The sequence below is a fragment of the Quercus lobata genome, chromosome 4 (genome assembly GCF_001633185.2).
Source record: "Quercus lobata isolate SW786 chromosome 4, ValleyOak3.0 Primary Assembly, whole genome shotgun sequence".
Classification (NCBI taxonomy): domain Eukaryota; kingdom Viridiplantae; phylum Streptophyta; class Magnoliopsida; order Fagales; family Fagaceae; genus Quercus; species Quercus lobata.
Window position 1 is genome coordinate 20,808,576 of NC_044907.1, and position 6,000 is coordinate 20,814,575.

A 6,000-nucleotide genomic window follows, 5' to 3' on the forward strand; every position below is an offset into this window, starting at 1 on the left:
TAAAGCCTTGTAACCAATCAGTGGTCAAACCTGAAACTAAAGGGAAATCACTTCCAAAATCACAAAGAGGTCCGAGAATAAAACATTTCTGTCATCATTGTGGACTTCAAGGACACACCAGACCAAATTGTCATAAGCTTAGAGCATTGAAGAATACAAGTGATCAAAGGTCAGGAGGACCAAGAAATGACAAAAGGAATTCAATTGTGGAGCAATCAAAGGGTCAAGATGGTGATTCCGAAGTGATTGATGTAATGAAGATGATCGATACATTCACCACCTGTTTGGTAAGTTTCACCAGAAGGTTTGAAAGCCACAACACTCGTACCCAATCCGTTAAGGATATCACCCCAAACGCATGTGTTGTGTGGGTGAAGAGGGGTACTCATGCATAAGCATTACAACATGTCCATGCATTAATACTTCCTATGTTTTGTGATTTTGCTTGCTTGTGTGCTTTTTTTTTTTATCATGCTAGCTTGGTTTTAAAAAAAAAAAAAAGTTTGTTTGTTTGTTATTTGCTTTAAATGTTTTTACATTTTTTTATTATCAATCTTTTCTTGCTTTTGCGTCAAAAATTCAAAAACACATAAAAAGTAGAAAATCCAAAAAGTTTGATCGGCATTATTGTGTTTTGTCACAAGCATGTTTTGCCTTGTATTTTTGTACAAATGACTTTGTGCATTTACGAGCGTAGCTTGTTCCCTATGTACTTATATCATTGTGGGAAAAATCTTGACATCTATGTGACTGTTGTAAATAGATCTACAAACTTCTTATGAATGATTAGTCAATGGTTTTGTTGATCTTGAGACTTGCATAAACTTGTGCCTATATATCCTCCCACATTTTTTTTTTTTTTTGGTTTAAAGAGCTCAACAAATGTATATCTCCAAATGAAAAGAGATAATGAGCTACAAAATCCGTTGCAAATACTAGTATTTGACTAGGAAAAAGGGAAAGCGACTTAAATAAAATGTATGATGCCCAAAAAGCCAAAGGCTTACTCATCAAATTGAAATATCAAAAATTCCAAGCATTGATCTCAAAATGAGATATATTGATTCAAAAATTATCAAATGATATGATGTATATAGAGCCATATGGAAAGCTTCAAAGTTATGTTATCAAGTTTTGTGGGAAGTCATATATGCATATTTCTATAATTGAGATTGGTCACTCTTTCTAGTGCTAATTGTGTATGACTTGGTTAAATTGATCATTGAAACTTCATATTAGACTAAGGACTATCTCATTTTTGATACCCACACACATCACACATGTCTATGTTCAATGAATGTCTTATCATTTGTGTGATTGTACTTGATTAAATGTGTTGCACATGCTCAATTATATGTTGATCAAACACAAAAAGATTTTCGAGTATTTTAATTTTTTTTGGAAAGTTTTTTTTTTTTTAAATTTTTTGCAAAAATGTCAAAAACTGTACAAACCTGTTTTGGTGACTTGCCTCGCAAGTCAAGCCATTCGGATGCCTTAATCGCGAGCTTACACAGAAGGTTTTTGCAACTCCCTGGCGGGTAAATGTCCTAATCACAAAAAAGACTTAGAATATTTTCCAAAAATTTGGGTTTTTAGATTTTTCACAACTTGGTTTAGCGACTTGTTCGCGAGTGGGAACTCCAATTGCGAGGTTTATACAAAAAGTTTCACGGCTCACTTAGACAAATTTTTAAAATTTTGTCACAGGAGTTTTGGCGACTTGGTCTGGTGACTTGTTCGTGACTTATCTTAGTCGCGAAAAAAGCGTGTTTTGGGCTTCATGGACAGTTTTTTTAAAAACACTTTTCAGTTTTCCCTTGAACATTTTGACGGTTCATTGTCTTCTCCGTTCATCTTTCTCTCACAAACTTACTGTGTTTCTCTCAAAAATCCACCATTTTTCTTCATCATCTCTACTTCAATCTTCAAGAAAAGGTAAGAGTTGTTATTGAGATTTGAGATATATGATGTTTGAATATGGATTGGGTTTATTTTGTTAAGTTTGTTGAATGGGTTTTGTTGTTTTTGGAATACGATGCCTATTACACATGTTTTCATGGTTGATTCTTAGTTATGAGTTGTGTATCATGCTTGTGCTGTGTTATGCATATCATGCTCATAGTAGAATGTCACAATGACAGTTACTTGTGACTCTGAGGTGTTTCATAGATTACATTGTGCTTAGTTGTGCCTGCACATTCATCACATTTGCACGCCAAATACATGCTTAAATACTGCTAATTTGGTTCATTTATTGTGGTTGAGTGATATCTTTTTCTACATATCAATGTGTACTTATTTCATTGACTAACTTGGATCTAATCAAGTTGATGTTTGTATCTTGTGGTTTTGCACTTGGTTCTCTGTTGTGTGTATGTTCTTTCGTAGATGTCTCGTTGTTCCTCTCGAGGAAAAGAGATTGTGATTGATGTTCTATCATCCCCTGTTTCAAAACGGACTCGCCATTCACCTCAAGACTCAAACATTGAGAGATTTAGGACTCCTCTCAATTCACAGACTTACTCAAGTGTCTTTGAAGATGCTCCTATTGTGGTGGAACAGGTGGTAAAATTTGATACCTTGGGACTAACATTTATCCCTAGAATATTTGAAGCAAAAGATTGGGCTGATTTGTTTGGGAACTTTGAGGACCCGGTTGATGAATTGGTCAAGGAATTCTATTCAAATGCTAGATATACCAGAGTTGAGTTGAAGTGTTGGGCACGAGGAAAAGAGTTCTCCATCAATCTAGACTACATTGCAAAGGTTCTTCGCATCACTAGACCGGCAAATGTGGACCTCACTCCATGTGATGATAGACTTCTTCAGGTACAAGACATTCATCAAATTCTTGGGCCTGATCATGATATTTCAAGCAAAGGCACATCCATAGGCACTACAAAGTTTGCACCTGAATTGAAGACTCTTACATTGATCATGTTTTTCAACCTTTACCGACTGTCTAACACCGGCTTCATCAACCTTGGAAGAGTACAGTTCCTATGTGATCTCATCACTGGCGTACCGATTGATATATGTGCCCACATTTTTCAGATCATTGGGAAAACAGCGGCTCGATCGACAGCACGAACATGTCTTCCTTTCTGTAGTCTCCTAATGAAGATCATGGTTCTTGAAGGTGTTCGTCCACCAACAGATGGAAAAATACTGGCATGTCTTCGACCATTATCCATGATATCTCTTCAAACAAGCAAGAGTCATTCTTCCAAAGCACCCAAGAGTGAGCCCTTTCCTCAAGCCACTTTATTCGGTTTTGGCTCAGCTACTTACACTACGCTTGTGCATACCGAGACTGCTTTTCCCATTACTCTTGAGCTACAGTCGACTAGCACTCAACATGAACAATCTGGCCATCAAGCTGACAGGTTGGGTATTTTGTTTGAGGCTCTGCATCTATGTATTGCCGGATTTGAAAATGCTCTCTGCTCCACCAACAATCAAGTCCAAATGTGCCTCACGACCATTGAGACACAACTAGATGCTATTCTGTGCAAATTAGAGGACAACCTTTAGCTATTCGTGCCAAAAAGGGGGAGAGCATATAGTAAGGGGGAGAGCAACATAAGAAAGGGAAGTGTGCATAGTGATAGAGGGAGTTGTGTGCTTAAGAGAAGGAAGCTAGTACATATACACACACATATTTTTGGATAGCCTAACCTTTGATTGGCTAGTTTAGTTTTCAGTTATTTGCTTATAGTTTTATAAACTCTTGGATATGGTTACAGTGCTTGTGTTTAAAGCTTTTGGTACTTTGGTTTAATGTTTTAAGTTTATATTCAATATACTGTATTTGTACCCATGCTTTTGTAGCTTAGTACTTGTTATTAAATGTTATGGATTTCTTTAAGTAATCACTCTTGTGCCCTTGTTGGATTTTATATCCTTGATACAATTACCTTGTGTTGTTGTATCGGTTGAGTGTTGGACATGCAAATGATACCCTGCATTGAGCTTATTAGCTTGCATGTCCGGATGTTCATTCCTTGTGTGAATGATCATTGTGGTCACTATTTATAGTGATTGTTCATTTTTGGTCAAGCCATGCTTTATTGCTTCATTCCATTGTGCATGTTCGCATTATGCTTGCTCCATATGCATTTCAAGTTTTCTACATACAATGATCGTATTGTGTTGTTGTTTTCAGGAAATACTTGTCTGTATGGTTCAAGAGCTACATAGATTCTAGAGTTAGGTGTGAGTGAGTTTTGTTTAACTATTCCCAACTCACATATTAAGTCTAGAGTTTGTTTTAGGGTTTCATCACGGAATAGCCAAAGGGGGAGATTGTAAGGTTGAATTTATTCAACCATTTTGTTGACTTTATTCCGTGTCAAATTTGCTTGTAATTCAACCATGGTTTTAAAAACCGAACCGAGCATCAAACCGTTTTTTTTTAATTTCTGTTTCAACCCCGATTTTTGACTGGTTTTCCGGTTTTTGACCGGTTTTGGGGGTTTTAACTGGACTGGATTGGCTCTCGGTTCCCAATTGAACTGATCGGACCGATCAATCTGGTTCGGTTTTTAAAATTATGAATTCAACATTTAGAAACCTTGTATTTAGGTGAGAATCATGTAAAGGTTGTGTGTAAGAGAGTGTGAAGAAAAACTCAAGAGTGTGCACTTAAGAAAAGCCTCATGACTGGATCTCGCGGCTGGCTCGTGGCTGGCTCGCGACTTGCGAGTTTCCAAAGGAGGCACACGTGTGAAGTATGTAGGGGAGTTAAAGAGTCACGCCAGCTGGATCACTACAGGACAAAACTTCTAGTCTGGCTAGACAGTTAGCTCGCGACTCAAACTCGTGACTCGTTCCAATCGCGAGCCTAAATTGCCAGAATGCTCTATTTGTTAAAACCTGACTGTTCGCATTCCTCACTTACCCCACTATAAATACCCTTATACCCACAAAATGTAGAGAGCTTCCAGAGAGAATTTTGAGAGAGAAACCTTAGAGAAAAACAAGATTGACTCATCCACAATCTTCATCTTTTGATTATCCAAGTTCCTCTACTCTCACCCTTTCCATTGATACATCCTTGAGAGGTACATTAGCCAAATCTCTATCTCACCATACCCTTATTTGTGAGGAGGTATTTTGGTACTTGGAAAGTAGTTTAGAAGGGACCAATTGATATTGGTTGATGCAATGGGCTATTGTAGGATCTAGTAAGCTAGAGAAGACAAGGTTCGACGTAACCCTGTTGGAGCAAGAAACTTAGAGGGCTTAGTGGATTATTGACCGCTTGGAGGGTGGCGGAGAGGTTTTTCGCTGAGGACTTCGGTTTCCTTTTCGATAACACATCGCTATGTTATTTTTGTGTTTGCATCTCTCTTCCCTTAATCTTTACCTTTTAATTACTGCTGTGGTCGTGATTAATTATGGTTTAGATTATTTTACCAATTCTGTTTTAACTTATTTTTATATTCCGCACATACATTATTTGAATATAAGCTTGTGTTGGTAATTTGTAATTTGGGGGTCTAAATGTTCATAGGTGATTTACACACTATTTGAACATTCAACATCCAACTCCAAGAAAAAATTAATGAGGCACTTCAGAAACAAAGGAAGTTGAGTCTTTTTCAAAGATTGAATATTGCCATTAATGTTTGTTAGGTTCTAAAACTTTAGGTTTAAATGTATTAGAACTTCATTATGTAATGTTGGCAAACCATGATCAAAATGTTTAGTCTTGTTTTAGGCTTGCTCAAAGTATTTGTATGTAAAGTTGGAATCAAGTAATTACAAAAAATTACTATTGACTTTCTGCAAGGCTCGATCGATCGAAAGTTAGACTCGATCGATCGAAGCTCATGTATAATGTTTTTTTCTGCAGAATTTCCAACTCAGCCCAAGCCTATATGACGTGTAGGGTTTTATATTTTGCCTTAAGTATAAAAGAAAAAACCCTAGCCACGTTTTTTAGTTGTTATTTATGCTGTGTGTGTGAATCTTTTGTGAGATTTAGATGTGTTT